Below are 15,494 nucleotides of genomic sequence, written 5' to 3' on the forward strand. Positions count from 1 at the left end.
ACTAACTTAAACATTAAGCTTGAAATCAATGATGGTGCTTCACTGTAAACAAGGGAAAAATTTGACCCAGTGAGCACAATTAAGTTTGTTTTAGTCTGGGATTTGAACTGAAGTCTGTGTGGAAATCTTATCCCCACAAAGCTTCAAAGCTTCAAAGCACCGTACATCTGTTTCTCTCACTCAGTTTACATGGTTCTGAGTGGCAAATTATTAGCTAACAAAAGAATGTTTTTTAACACCTGCTATGCTTCCATGCAATAAAAAACCTAAATACTATTTTTAACAAATTGATATCTAGCTACTGATCTACTGTATGTGCTAATAGAAAGAATTAATTCTATTATGTATCTACATGGGAATATGGAATAAATCTACTGAATTGAAGATGTATCTTTTGTCATACAATTCAGAAAATGTATTAATAATGGCTTTGAGTGTAACTGCAGCTATGATGGCACATGTGAGAAGAACAGAGGAGCAATAAAAATAATCCCAAACACCATCATAATTTTGATTCTAAAATCTTCTCTCCCTTGACACTTAGATGATACCCAGAAAATTCTTTGTTACCTGTGATTTTTTTCATCATTTCTCATGACTTTCAGAGGACCAAGGTTGTACCTGTATGTTCTTGAAATTTTCACTGCAGTAGTTTTTGCAGTTGTAAGTGGAAAATGAATTGAAATGGGTTTTATAGGAGCATGTGGGTTAAAACTGGCTGAAAGACTATAAACAAAAGATTATGATAGTGACTAGGGGAAAAATATCTAGTAGGGTAATGAAGGGTGCAGTTTCAGGATTGTTCCTATTTAACATCTTCATTAGCAATCTGGAAGAAAGAATAAACAGCATGTTAATGAAATGCACAAATGATAGTAAATTAGGAAGAGTCACAAATACTAGTGAGGACAGAAGCATTATGCAAAGGCCCTAGGGAGAAATGCGGGCAGGAAATAACAAAACTACTCAGGAAAAGGCATATTAATACATTAAAGCTAGAGCAGTACGAATCAATATGTGAGGGAAAATCCACAGAAGTAATAACATTGGATGAGAGTCAGTGAGCAACATATTCGATGCGTGTTGTAATGCGATATGCTGGCAATAAAAGCCAGTATACTCTGGGCCATATATGCAAAGGCATAAAGTCATGGATCAAAGAGGCAATAGTTCCTCTAAATGGCTCTCTGCTTACTGAAAATGGAACATTCTGTTATGGGGACAGGAGAGTATTGATACTGAAGGAGACCCCCAAGTCAGCATAGCTTCAGCTGGTGGTAGCTTCAGCTTCAGGTGCAGAAGTAGGTGTTTTGGTTAAAAACATTCTGCAGGAAAGAACAGAGAAGGAGTGATGTATAAATGTATCGAAAGCCTCTCATGAAGTTGAAGTGGAAGATTGGTTAATGGCAGGAAAAGTAGCAGGCTGAACTCTGAAGGGTTTTTTTTAGCCTTTTTTCAGATGAACCTCATTTTCTTCTTTAATGAAAGATAGCAGCTGACAAGACAGCACGTAACTTGCAGAAGAAAAGCAGTGTTCACTTTCCTATTAGTATAATATTTATCCTCCCCACTCATCACCTACATATAAATGTAATGAAATAATGAAAGGAATATATTGTGAAACACTTGGGATCAATATAGTTTGTCACACTGTGATAAGCTTCTACCTGGAATCACCTGAAAGTTACTTTTCTTTTTTTTTTAATTGGAAAGACTGTAAGGTAGAGTGGGCATGGGAAAAGGGAAAGAGGGGTTAAAGCGTATCCTCATTTTTCTTTTTTTTGAACAGGACGAATTTTCAGTATGCATTTTCAGTATGCATTTCTTTTGAACGAGAACACCATCTCTTTTTTGGCAAGATGGAGGGATGCAAAGAAAAGGAAGAAAGAACAAAAACCAACAACAAAACCGGTTGTGTCATTGAACTAATCCATGCTACATTTGTATTTTGGATACTGCATGCATTCTAATTCTACCCTCCTTTTCTACTGCTCACCCAGAATTTAGTAAAACTGCAACTGGGTAAATTCAGTTAAACCATACAGTAAACAATACAATTACAATAAAACAGTAACTTAATAAAACTCCCTGATCCTGGGAGTGATGCTGCTTCTACATAAGGAGAGACTGAATAAATTAATATTCTTCAGTTTATAAAATATGGGAAGGCATAGTTAACATTTATTATTATGCACGTTCATATAAATATGCTCATTAATATGAAAAATATGTAAAGAGTGAATAATCACTCCTCATTCTTTTTCTTCTCACACTAAAAGAACGCAAGAGTAGAAAATGAAAAGATCAGCCAGCTGGTGTAAAACAGAAAGAAGTGCTATTCCACACTGCGTATAATTAAACCCTGGAACTCATTACCAGAGGATGGGTGCAAAAGGAGGTCAGAGAGATCATGGAAGTTAAGGGTATGGAGGGGCACTGAGAAGAAAGTTTCACATACAACTTGTTGCTCTGAAAGTCCCTGAACTTCAGTTTACTAGAAGATAGAACTATATACCAAAAACATGGGGGTCACTGTGGGCATACTCACTCTCTTACTCTCTTCCACATGTGTTTCTACACATATACCAGGTGTGGTATAGGCCTTGTAACATTAAGTTGACCCAATAAAGTCTTCTTTATGCTAAAAGTTACAATAATCACCACAAAAAATCCCAATGAAGTACCCCATCTGGGAAGACACTTTTTTTAACAAAAGGGCAATGGGAGGAAATTTTGAAAACACACACGAACGCACAAAAGAAGTAAGCATTGGGAAAGCAACAGAACTCAGAATTATTAATGCTTTTTTGGGGGGAGAGCAATATTAATTGGATGTCATCTTGACAACTGCTGTTTTGCCATCAGGATCTGCATTATGGTGCAAACACTAAGGTCTCTGTTTGAACAACTGAGAAACAGTTCACTGCTTTGGAAAATAACCTAAATGTCAAAGCAGTTAAAAAAATTTAGTGTTCAGGGACTTCCCTCCACAGTAGGAATGTATAGAATAGAGAGTAATTGTTAATAAAAATTTTGTGGTCAACAAAATGTTTTTGTGAACTTTAAGGGTATTGTATGGTGACATATTTTTTTTTTCGTACACACCAGATCTAATCCAGGGTAAAATTAAGCATTTTTAAAGAGGTAATGTGGAGCTGGGCTATACCAAGAACAGAGTAGTGGGAGGGACCTTGCTTGGCAAAGACGAAATCCAGCAGATGTTCTTGGGTGTGCATGATTGCTTCTATAACTTACTGTGGGTTTACTAGATTTATGCATCTGTCTAGCCTCATTGTCATAGATGGAGGTGAATGTGTCTCTCACACTGTGCATCAGTGGAAAAGCATAAAACATTAGTTGCAGACCTTATATTTAAGAAGTGTTAAACTCCCTTGTCCACAACAACTTGTTCAGATCTTCTTGTCCCATCTTCCAACACCCCACAAGATGTTGAAAGCTTTGTTAAAAATGTTAGATGTTTTGGTAGGTTAAATATGTATTCCAGTTAAACATGTATTTCATTTTTCTTTGTCAGGTGAGGAGAAGAATTTTAGGTTTATAGGTTTTTATGAGGAAAGCAATAGCAGACTTATAAAACCAAATAAAAGACTTACTTTATGCACAACCTACAGTGTGTGGTAAGTTTGATCCCAGAGGGAAGATTAAGACATCATAAATCCAAGACTCTAGCTTAGTAATACAAGGTTAGAGATATTACTGGGGCATGAGACACAGTTTATTTAATTATTAAGCTTATTTGCATTGTCAAGGCTTTTGAAAACTAAATGTATTCATGAAATATTTGGTTTCTTTGAGAGAGTGAACTTCTCTTAGGTGAATTCTGTTAACTTAGTTGAATTACTTTTTCATATTTTCATGATGTATTTACCTAGGGACCTGTGTAATTATGTTTATTCCTCCTACAAAGGATGAAGAATGGTATCTGGGACAAGAGTCTGCAGCCATTTTGTTATCAGATTTACTGCAGCCTTTTTGAGGGACTATGTCCCTTCATGTACCTGCACAGGTCTTCCTAAATGATTTTGGTCCGTGATCAAGAGTGTTTTTCAGACTGCGAGTATATGGTAGTGTTATGTTTATAGGAGGAGCAACTCATTTTGATTCCCATCCCAGAACAAGATCCCCATGAACTCTGGCTGTGGGCTGGCACTTGTTACAAAGACCTACTAATAAAGACAAGAAACATAGTTAATAAAAAAAGGTGCTTATCACACATTAGTAGGTCTAAACTCTATTAGCAGGTCTTTGTAGCAGCTGCTTTGTAACAAGATGATGGTGCTTGTTTTCATCAGGGCAGTGCAAGGATGGCTGACTGGTAGTTAATGTGATTCATGAATGGAACATACCTTGTCAGCACCGCTGTTGGGAATAGAGAGCTAGAATAATGGTTCTCTGTTTTCTAAGCCCAAACGGGCCCATAATAATTACTGTGTTCATCGGCAGTGGACAGCTTCAGCATGTGGCCCAACTAAAAAGAAGCTCTCTAAGGTAGTAATTTTTTTTCATCTGTGGCTGAGATTGCTGCAACACACATGCTTCCTTGGCTTCATCCAAATTATTAATACAGTAATAAAGAATATTTTTGCAGTTATTGATTATTTTAATCTTTTTCTGTATTCAAAGCACATTTCTTGGCCAACAAATCTTGGCACCAGCCATGAAATGTAGATCATAACAGGTCCTGATTTCTTAGCTTCCTGAAATGTTAAAGAATTATGCTAAAAAGAGATTAATGTCTACGTACTGCATCCCCATGTCCTTTTCCACTCAAGTAAAGAGCAGAAGATGGGCACACTTACTTACTCCTTATGCATCACTGGGCTGTGATTATTGCAGTACAGTATACCACTTTAACCATAACGACATCCACCACTGCTTTAAATATAATAAAACTCTGGAGTAAACCTATGCTAAGCTTAACAGGTAGATGGAAAGAAAAAAAACACAACTGGATATTTACAGTAGAGAACGGAAGATCAAATTCTTACTCTACTAGCTGTATATCTGTTGATTTTTCTTCTAGCACTTGATGTTTTGCTATGATTTCTTAGCATTCAGTACAGCGCCCTAGAGTATCCCAAGTACAAAGCTTGATACTTGCCCAGTAAGGTCTAAATGATGATGAAGTATGAATACTTGCGTGTGGATTTATAGCTCCGTAAACCTGTCAGTGTAATTATCATTTATCTTTAAACCATTTCAGCCCACTGAAGAAATTAAAGAGTTATATAATGTAATATTTGCTTACTTTTAGCGCTTTTTTTTTACATTGCCACAGTTGTGTAAAGTAGCTGTATTGTAAATGAAAATCCCATGTTCTGTGTCCGCTTGCTAAAATCTAATTTGTGAATTAACTTTTACGGTAGCAGAATATTCAAGACATCACCGTTTCTTAAGACTTAATACAGTACTTAGGCATTTCTTTATATCCCTTTGGTAAACACATATTCAGTGCCCTTCATTGTCCTTGGGAATTATGCATAGCTATGAATGGGAGGATTGATAAGCACAAGTATTAGAAACACATTATCTTGAAGTTTTGCACATGCCTTGGAAATTTATAGTTTACTCCATGTGTGAAATAGTGGATTTACTTTTAGATAGCTTATCGGTAAAAATAAAGTAGTCCATAGACAAAGAATTAAGTTTGTTTCCAAACATTTTAATTTGTCTAAAGTGACATTATGAGAGTTATCTCTGAATTTTTAAAAATGACCTCTGCCAGGAAGCAGAAATACTAAACTGTATAACAGCATCCTATAGCTACATGTACTAAGAGTATAAGTAAAGAAACACAAGCACACCATTGCTGGAATAGAAATATATAATATTGATAGATGCTATGTACATTACTGATTTGTAGCAAAATTATTCTACCAGTCACCAGTCTTCAGATCTGCAAAAAAACCAAATCATTCTTCTGAATTATGTCTAGGCATGTGTAGTATTTATTGAGGATTAATCAAAATTTAGTAAAAAAATAATGAGTTCAACAAGCTTTCTGTTTGAGTAAACAGGATTGTTATTCTATATCAACTGAGCTTGAGTCAGTGAAATACTATGTTTCACTGTTCATTTAACAGTACCAAAGCAGACATCGCACCGGCTTCAAAGGATGTAAGCATATGCTTTAAAATAAGCATGTTTCAACATTGACCAAAGTAACATATTTTCTCTAAAAAGAAATTAATTATTTTTAATCTATTACGTGATGACACTACATTGTAAGCCATTTCCTGCTGTGTACATAGTGTAATGAAATTTAATATGGTGCAAACATATAATTAAAGAAACTGACATTTGATTGATCATATTACACTGAATAATAAATATTATATTATAGTGAGAAGTCTAGTTTGCAGCCCTGTGTAGATATGGTCATGTGAGTCCCTGATGATACTGTATAATGTTGAAGGACATTGAGTTCATTCTGGTGTGTATGCTTGTGAAATAAGGTTCCTTGTTATACATATCTAAGATACATAGAGCCACAGTGAGCTCTCCAGGGAATAACTTTGGGAAAAACACTTCTTTTCTTTCACCTGTATATCTTGAGACTTCAGTTTACAAATACAGTATTTTCCAGAAGGTAATGTATTGTATATTTCCTCTGTTCCTAGTGGTCTAGTATTACTAAAGACATTCATTTTCAGGATATAGAAACAAACTCTATTTAGTACTATATATCGTGCAAATACCCTGCTTATCCTTTTTGAATAATAAATAACCTAAAATAGCCACTTAGGAAGAATCCTCTGGGTAACATCCCCTCCTACCTTTCATTTGACCAAATCCTCTTTTCTAGTAGGAAAAAGCATCTTTGAATGGTTTCATTGAGAATTACCCATATACTAGTGTCCAGTCTTCAAATAAGTATGGGGGGAGCTGGAACTAGATGATCTTTAAGGTCCCTTCCAACTCAAACCATTCTGCAATCTATTCTATGATCTAAGTACACGGAGAAATTGCCAAATATATAATCCAAAAGTTTCTTTCCAAAAGAGACCAAAAGAGAAATACAGAATAGCCACTCACCAGCATTTTCTATTTGGAAAGGCACAGTTCTGTATGAATGGGATGAACCTATTCCATGGACCAGAAACACTAAGAATGGCTATTGATTGTGTTAGATAGCAATTAATATAAAACCGTAGACTGAGATTCACAGACTGCACACAAATGAGAGATGAATAGATTTTATTTTAAAGACCCCTGATGGGGTAGCAATGAGCAGGGCTGGTTGAAGCTGTGAGTATACCAGAACCAGATGAACGTGAAAGGGTGGATATAGACCACAACAACAAATTGCTTTCACAAGCTCTTTGCCTAGGAAAAGGCAGTAAGAAAGGAGGGACTGAAGACCCATTTTGATACTGACATACAGCTGAGCAGGGAAGAGAGGAGGTCTTGGTGCTACTGCCACAATGTACTTGGCAATATATGCATGCTCATGTTTTGGGGAGGATACTCTGTGATGTGCCCAGTGACTCTCCAGACTAATGGGGAGAGATGACGGAAGTTGCTGTCTCTCTATTTCTCTGGCTGCTTCAGAACAATACGGTGACCTTCTACCTTGATGCTGAGCAGAAGGTAATTTCATAGCTTTAGAGCTTAGAAAAATATTGGATGAAATCTTGGTGACAAGTTCAACTTTTTCCTATTACTCCAGAGGCACAAATTGTCTCTAAAAGCAAGCACCTGCAGTTTCTTCAAATACTATGGAAAATCCTAAACTGAGTGTGTATGGGAGATATACACACGCACACAAAAACCCCAGCTCTGTGTTTGTGATGGAGGTATCTGTTAAATATAACCAGATGAATATTAATCTTATTAAATAAAAGTGCAATATGGTAATATGGAGGTAATGCGGAGGATTTGTGTTAAAAAGAAACACAAAAATTAAAAACATGAAGGAGAAAAAGAGAAATCAATATAGATTCTTAATAGTGTTTTTTTATTAATGTTAATACTTGCTGAATCTCAGATGTCACAAACACTTCTGTCAGAAAAAGTAGCATTATTCTACACGGGCATTCCCTGCCCATGTCAGGGGGGGTTGGAACTAGACGATCTTTAAGGTCTCTTCCAACCCAAACCGTTCTATGACTCTGATTATTGAGTTCCTTTAAGCTGACTGAGATAATTTGGATGGCTGCAGTATTCCTGTGAATATGTGTAAACTGGACGAGGACCCAATCTGTACTAAAACCATGAAGACCATTGCTGACAGCAAAGCCGCTATAGGCAAAGTGAATCAAAAGTCTCTCATATGCAATAATTAATATCACAAACATGAAGTAGAGCAGATTGAATTATCTGTAGCACAACTCTGTAGATAATTAAAACTCTTTAGAGATAGCTTTGAATGGTGGGATCCTTAAAGGATAAATTTCAGGTCACACCAACAAATCCAGTTAATAGAAAATGGCACTACAAGGTATCACATGATAGCATCTGATGTATTACAATAGGAAATGAATTAAATGGTGATTAATTAATTACAAGCATAACAGATGATAGCAATATCTGTAATCAAAAGTGATTACATTATACCAAGATAAAATAACATAGTGAAGATATGTATTTGAACAAATAATACCGGCTAACATGCACCATTTAATTTCTCTGCTGAATAGGGTAATGCAAAGTGACTGATAAAATATCCATATCTTTTTGTTTTTTTAATGGAGAAATAAGAAAAAATGGGTAAGTATTAAGGAAGCAGAGGCCAACTGTCTGAATTTCAGCTTTCATCTTAACTACTTTCTTCCTCAGTTACTCTTATTTTTTTTCAAGTTATGTTAGGCTATAAGTCTCTGCCCTTTTTCAGGCCAGAGGTGTTTTGTTAGGTTGATTTTAAGTTGTATCTCAAATCGCTTCTGTGCAATTCAAACAGAGGAAAATACATTTTTGGGAAAACACATCATTTACTAAAATTTACTAAAATTACTAAAATTTAACGTGCACTAAATGCAGGAAGCAGTAACTACAATTTTCGCAGGGGACGAAACCCCAAATGAAGGAATTTCGTTTTGAGTTGTTTTGAGATATTTAATTGGTATTATTTTGGGGTTTCTTGGATTCCTTGTCGCTACCCAGATGTGTAAAATTCCTTCAGTTGGAAATATTATAAAACAGTGTATCCCTCCTGGTTTAGGTCACTCTCAGCACCTTGCAATCATAGGTGCTGTCTTGCCTTTAGCAGTTCAGCCCAATTACTGCCTTTGGCGCCAGACTTCCTCTGGCACTTTACCCCAGATGACATTTATAAGAAATTAGAGATGAATTCCAGCCAGTACAAATTTCAGAATGCCAGGCCTGAGTAAGTCCTTACTCCTAATTTTTCTTTTCTTAAAAAAGTCCGGATAATTACGTACAAAAGGCATTTTGAACGTATAAAGATTTGGTCTCTTCAAACAGCCTCAAATTGTGCATCCCAAGAGAAACATCTAAAATCACTTCTGAAAAATTTAGGTCAGTATATAATTAGAGCCCCAAGTTACCCGAGAGTATCAAGTTTGAGCTGTGTAGTGTTAGACACATGCGTTGACAGTTTGGCTACTTTCAGTGGCAGTTTGAACTTTTAAATGCATGCCTGTGAAAATAGCAGGGAGAATAAACTCCTAAAAATCACAGAAGACTTTCTCTATTTTTTCCCTTTTGTACATTTACAGCAAACAGTTTTTACCAAATATATTTACTAGATATTTATAGTAAATTTTGTGATCCCGACACCCTCATGACAAAGTACAAACTTGTCATAGTAGTCTCCAAGTGCGAAACTGTAAAAGTAGAAACTAAAGAGTAAGGTACTTCTCTATCCATGTTTCTGTTTGGAATTCACAGCACAAAGTGGAAAAAATGCAGAAAACATGAATAAATTCTCTTTCAATCCCCAGAGATAAATCCAGCTTTTGTTTGACTGGAGAAGGACTGAACTGCTGGGGCATTGTTTTGTCCTAATGCCACCCCTAAGAATGAGGGCTCTCGGAATTGTCATGCCTGGAAGACAGAGATCATTGAGAAATTACTTTGGTCTGTCACACAAAGATGTCATCCTCCAAGTTCAGATACAAGGAGAAAGGCTGACTGTCTACCTATTCAGCCATCTTACTCCTGTGACCATGCCTCAAGCATATGCTCATCACATATGTCTAGCATATAGTTAGCCAAACCTGACAGCTTAAACTCTTATTTTAACCCTACCTGGGATTTCTGTGAAGACCCAAAGGCACTGCTGCCAGCTCAGTCTAATAGGCATGTTGCTAGTCTGTAGTATGAGAGGTGCAATTTCTACTTCCCTCTCTGCTGCATGACGGGAAAATTTTATGTTTCAGATCCTATTTTTGCGAGAATGAAAGGCAGTGAAACTTCTTTCCTCCTTAGAGCACTGCAACTTTATCAATGAGAAGTGTAATGGAAGTAGTTCTGTAATCAGAAGAATAGCGTGGGTTTCCTATGGGTATCTGTATTGGAGTGAGTTTTGGCTTTGTCTAAAAAGAAGCAAATACCAAATTAAGTTTTATCTCACTCAGATGCAGTTAGAACATCTCTCTCCAACTTAGATCTAATGAGGGTTGAATTCACGCTTTATATTTTCCTTAATGTATTCCTTTCCTAATTTCCTTTTCCTTCCTAGACTCTCTCCACTACGTTAGTTGTCAATATCTAAACTATTGGTAGAAGTGAGCTATCTATGACACATCTACCCCTCTGCACAAAAGTTGGTGAATCTGGCTAACTGGTTTTAAATCTTCTAGAAAGACTCCATACACGCATGCAATCAGCGTAGGATCACAGAAGTCTCAATTCTGTAAGGAACTGGGCAAAAAATACAAACAGAGCAAACACCATCCCTGATATGTTTGCATTCCTGAACCTAGTACACAGGCTGGCTGTACAAATCAGGTTATCCCATTTTACTGTAAATTTTATGTTGGCATTCATTACCTTAACAAAAAGACCCGAACCAACTATCTCCGGTCTACTTTGAGTGCATTGTGAAACACAAAATCGCTGCTGTTTGTTTGCAACTTGCTGTAGTTTCCTGCCACAGTTTCCTGCGTAGATTTTCCACACTTGGGATTCTAGATGCATGTATTACACAGCTGTGTCAGTGTCACACACTTCAGCCGTCTTTCTTTCTTCATATCACTATTCCTTTAGAAAGAAAGAAAATTGCACTTCAGGTGCAATGCAAAGAACAGCTTCTTATCCTGATATCATCTGATACCCTATCCACTGATAGGTTTCTGAAGTGAGCAGGTACAGTAAGCAAAGTTTCTTCTGCTATAATGCTTTAGACAAAATGAAGGCTACTTTTAGGTCAGACATACCCGCATTGTCCTGGGAAGGGTAAGGAGGAACCTTCTGCATTACACGATCTCTCCCTTCAGTAGGCGGTTCCAGTCCCAGCCGGTAACAGTGACCTCTGGCTATTTGGCCAAGCACTCTGCTGATAGCATAACTGAAGTATGTTCAGTTTTATTCAGAACTCATCTTTACATGGCCTTTATATGCCCCTGAAACATTTCCCATAGAATTTACTTTTCCAGTGAGATTGTATGTATACCCGCACACATATAAAGGTGTACCTTATATCACACAAGCATACATACATTTCACTAGCAAAAAGCAAGTGTCTCTCTATAATTGATGTCCCGTTCCCCCCAGTAGCCTAACTCTTTTACAGGAACCTCTCCTATGACCCTTGTGCCTTCAGATCCAATGCAAAATTCAGTTTAATACGTGTTTGAGGATTCTCCCTTGGCATGGGTGATAATCCTGACTTCCCAAATCAACTCTAAGAGGAATTACTAGATATAAAACTGTCTTTGTCCTCTCTGTGAGGCTATGAAGACTCATGAAAACTGCTTTGAGTAGAACAATAAATTGCTAACTCTAGTACCTAGGAAAGGTACGTTCTTTAATTACAAGAATTCTCTGATAAACTTCACCATAATGGTCCTAAAAGGGGACACTGAATTCACATGAAAATTACTTAATAAAGTCAATCTAGTGATATGGTCATCCAGGCCAAAATCAATAGGATTAATAGATTTTAAAACAAGCAGAGTAACATACAGTGCTCTCTAATTTTGATAGCCTGAAGATCCATTAAAGGCTATTCTATTCATAATTTCCTAATTTCTGTTCTATTCCTAATTTAGTTTACAACTGTCTCTATGAAACTGCTTCAGAAAGCTGATCAAAGTAAATTTCAAAGACCACCACTACTAAATAAACAAGTACTCTGTGTTGCCAAGTTGCTGGGAAAAATATAAGTGAATGATAGCCAAAGAAATTGGATATTTTTCTTCTAGTTTCCAAAGCATATTTTAAAAACTGCCTTGTGCTAATAATTTCTGCTTTAAATATTTTCTTTTGTAACTGGATCTTAGATTCCTTTCACTTTGTCAGTCACTTAGGCTTCAAGTTTAAATATGCAAGCACACAGAGCACAACAAAAGAACACACTAATCTTATTCTGTCAAAAGCAGATCCTATTTCTTATTCCCCAAGGCCAGCGAAACCAGAGCTGGGCTAAAACATTAAATACGGTGAAACAAACATACACATATTCTTATCTCTTGCTAAAACACAGACCTGAAATGTAGGAAAAAATATTCCACATAATTTTTTCTCTCTCACAACTTCAGATGATTGCAAAAACAAACAAGTAAACATATTCCCTTAAAACCACATGAGCAAATTTTCAAGTACATTTCACCGCAACCCCTAATTTTACTGAAGTGGGTAGAGCCACCCGCCACTCTTCTGTACACTTGGCTAGTAATTTGTCCATTGCACAGTCTTATGGAAATCTAGGAAATGACGTGGTCATTTCTGAATCTAATCATGTTCTCCCCTTGGTAAATGAACTCCTTCAATAAACTCAAGTCCTTTGAACTTTCAGCCCATTGTCTCACTTGCAAGTACACTCACATAAACAGTTGTAGGGAGAACTTGGAATGTCTTTTTAACGGCACACCATTTTCCTGTTAAATACTGCACGTAATACATCTTTTTAAAGCGTATTGTTTCTTCTTTGATATATTTACTCCAGCTAAGTGTAGCCTTGAATATTGTGGCCTGCTGGACAAATTTCCTAAGAACTATAACTGAAAAACTGGAGTTCTTAAAAAACTATTATCTGCAATGAGACACAAGGGTAAAGGAGAAACTCATCATTTCAGCTGAAGCTCTGTAACTCTTTTATTGTTCCTATTGTCCTTTCAGTGTATCGAATTAGCACTGTATCCTTTCAGACTTCTTTTAAATATTTTTTTTTTATTTTTTTTTTAAGGACACAGTCCTGTGCTTACACACCCAGGGAAACAATACTTCCATTTTAGTAAAGTGGAAGTGGTAAACATGTAGTATAATGGATGAATAGTGATAGTAAGATGAATTTGCTGGTTTTCTTTAGTTAAAAAAAAAAGAAAAAGAAAATCAAGAGAGGACAAAGCCATGGCAGAACAATTATATACTGGCTCATTCTTCGAAACAGAGTTCTCTAGATTCAAGAAAGACCTTTCTGCAATAGGAATCAAATTTGCAGTACTATTTTGAAGAAGCTGTTGTAGGCCCTTAACTATTATGAAAGTGGTTCTGGTGCAGACGTTTCTGCAGGATTAATAAGACACGTTTTTCCATTATCTATGCCAAAACAATAACATCAGGCCTCAAGAAGGAAAGGTTAGCATATACCACACTGCACAAATAACTCAGTGTGAAAGAGTAAACAAGTCTTCCTAATTAGCCACATAAATACATTCTGAGGGACTTTTGTTGGAAGCACAGATAATACAGAAATAAATAGGCAGACTTATTTGGAATGACATTTTTTGCTACAACTTACATATGTGTATGCAGCAACACATACCTGCATTTGTCCGCACACATAAACGGGCAAAGCCATTTGAGGAGTGTTTCTCACTTACAGAATGTGGGTTCTCCACAGAAAGAGAAGTGAATCAGTAATATCTGCTGTTGATGTTTCTGCATGAATAAGGTCATTTTCCACCCTCCTTTCCCCTCTTCTTGCCTGAAATATTCGGTGCTGTCATTTCAATACTCAGACCATTAAATCTAATAATTAGAAATTACTAAAGAAATTTTTGTCTGAGACATATATGTAAGTATGTGCTCATTGCACAGTGTTTGACTGATTGTCACATCAAATCCCCAATTATTTTCCAAGTACACATCACCAATATATTGCTACCCCAACATAACTCAAAACTGAAGGAGTGTAAAGTGTCGATTTTTTTTTTTGTCGGTTGAAGAAGATAGGGAAAAAGATCACGCACAAGGCTGCAAACAAGACAGTACTTTGTCCACAAAATATCTGATGATATGCTGATGCCCTTCTAGTTTGTACATCTCCTTTGATGGAGATGAAAACAGACTGAAAACATGTCTCAATTTATTTAGCTAGAGCTAAACCTTCTTTTAAATTTTACCAAGATGTTAAGCAACAAATTTTAAAGTGCCTGAGCTTTTTTGGAAAACATGTTTCAGAAAAATGCATACCATAATTGTAGGCAGCTTTAATCTCACTGAAGAGATTATTCATTTATCTGTCAGAGAAAACTAAATACTGAGATATCAATAAATACAGTATTTGCCTATGTCCACAGTACTAGCCATTGTTCAAGAACAACAAAAATAATAACAAAAAAACCTCAAAATGATTTCAATAATAAAGAAAAACAAGTTTGACATAATAATGGTTGCAGTTTTGGCATGCTCACAGAGGACAGAAGGATCAGAAATCTGCTCTTCATTTGAGCACTCATTTATGACACAGGTTATTTGGGATACTCAAGGTGATCGTATACACCTGTAAAGTAATAAGGGTTGTGGGAATATGGAATAGACTGAGACTAATATCTAAGGAATAAGGATATCTGAAAGTCGGATATTCTCACAACTGGTTTAATAGCCATAGTTCAGGACTCCAATTAAAATTCATGGACAACACAGAGGAAGAAAGAAATACAAACACATTAACAATGTTATTTTCCTCTGGTCTGGAATCTCCTGTCAAACTGAGGCGCAAGCCTTTCTCCTTTGAAGCTGTTCATGGATGAATGTGTGAAGTGGACATAAGCAACTCAACAGTTTTTCAACATAAATGCCACGAATTTATTTACAAAGCAAATATATCTGTCTGTAGGTAAATTAAAACTCTGCTAAGAACTGTAAGCTCAAATCAGCAAGCTCTGAAACAACCCAGGGAAGAAGAGATAAAAGAGCTACAGTCCTTCGTCTGTGGCCTGCGGACCATTTGACAGTGGTCTGTGGAGAATTCATAGGTCAGATGGCAGTCCCTCCTCCTTGCTCCCAGTTCACTGAAGGGAAGAGGTGGCGAGAGAATCAGGTGGCAAAGAAGCACGTAAAGGATGCAGCAGAGGAACAGAACAGATGGGTGTGGGAGACAAAATGAGGAGCAAAAGTGACAGCAC

Source organism: Rissa tridactyla, chromosome 2 (assembly GCF_028500815.1).
Source record: "Rissa tridactyla isolate bRisTri1 chromosome 2, bRisTri1.patW.cur.20221130, whole genome shotgun sequence".
Classification (NCBI taxonomy): Eukaryota; Metazoa; Chordata; class Aves; order Charadriiformes; family Laridae; genus Rissa; species Rissa tridactyla.